Source organism: Aplysia californica, unplaced genomic scaffold (genome assembly GCF_000002075.1).
Source record: "Aplysia californica isolate F4 #8 unplaced genomic scaffold, AplCal3.0 scaffold00003, whole genome shotgun sequence".
NCBI lineage: Eukaryota > Metazoa > Mollusca > Gastropoda > Aplysiida > Aplysiidae > Aplysia > Aplysia californica.
The window spans coordinates 3,641,067-3,642,478 of NW_004797273.1; the positions used below are offsets into that span (position 1 = coordinate 3,641,067).

Sequence of the window (1,412 nt, forward strand, 5' to 3'; positions counted from 1 at the left end):
TGATGATGAGGATGATGATGATGATGATGATGATGATGATGATGATGATGATGATGATGATGTAATAATGATAATTATGATAATAATGATGATAATAATAATAGCAATAATAATAACAATAATCATAGAAACATAACAAACAAGAAGTTAAGTGTGATGTAACGAATACCATTCGGTAGTGAAAAATCATAAACATCTACTTTATCCCCCCACCTCCCGTTTTTTCCCCAAGACGCCTAAGCCAAAAACCGCTGTACACAGCCGAAACACTATAACACAAACGTTCTTCTTCTAAGTTAGCGTTTCCATCGTCCCCCCCACATCAGTGTCTGTAACAACAGCCTTTCTCCCTGCCTGTGCAAACACACCCTTAGCGCGAGTGGCGTGCATGACGTGGACTACTATGTAACCTTGTTCAAGCATGTGTCCTGTCAGTCTGCTTGTCTGCAAGGTGTGGCAAACGTTGGTTCAGGGTGTCAAAGATCGATTCCTCTCTCTTGTCAGTAATCATAGACATTCTAAATAACGCACGAGCATGTTATTAGCGCAGCACAAAGGAACGCTTTATATTGTATAGTTAGGCCACAGCTATACATACGCTTCTCTGCAATGAAGGGGGATGGCGTGTGTGGTCTCGGTAAATAGTTTATGCTCTTTTGTTTTCGTCAATTTTGTTGTATTAGATACTTTTTTTTTTTTGGAACTGCTACTTTGATTCTGGTGTGGGGCTGTTTGTTTGTTTTTTTCTAATTTATTTAATTTGTTGCTCTGGTAGTTACTGAGCTCAAGTACGAACCTTGTTTATTTGTCAATTTTAGTTTACTTTCATCATCATCATCATCATCATCATCATCATCATCATCATCATCATCATCATCACCACCACCACCACCACAACAACAACAGCAACAGCAGCAGTAGCAACAACAACAGCACCATCACCAACAATACCACCATACCACCATCACCACCATCAGTACGACCATTACCACCACCACCACCGCCATCACCACCACCAGACCAAAATCTACCTCTGTATCACCCGTGCGTCAATCAAGCCCATGCCCACAGCTAAAAACCACTATCAAATCTTCCCGGCCTCCCATGTTAAGTAAAGCTTCCCAGCAGAAACGTGTTGTTGACAAGTTTCCTGTCGTGTTTCTGTGTAGATAGCGAAAGATACCGTGACAGCCTGTGTAACAGGGCAAGCTTAATAGGGGATTGTGTAGACAGCCCTACGTGTCTTATTTCAATGTGAAGGCATAATGAGATATTAGTGATATTTTTATGAGACTACGATTTTGTTGCATTATTGATATCAACATTTTCACCACCCCTCCCTCCGGGTGTGTGTGTGTGTGTGTGTGTGTGTGTGTGTGTGTGTGTGTGTGTGTGTGTGTGTGTGTGTGTGT

General features: G+C 41.5%; 1 protein-coding gene across 1 annotated transcript in view; it reads left to right on the forward strand.

Annotated features, from left to right (window-relative positions):
- The window catches only part of LOC101848478 (homeobox protein Nkx-2.1), a 51,847-nt gene that overhangs the window by 6,366 nt on the left and 44,069 nt on the right, over positions 1 to 1,412 (forward strand). The gene's annotated exons all lie outside the window — the stretch shown is intronic.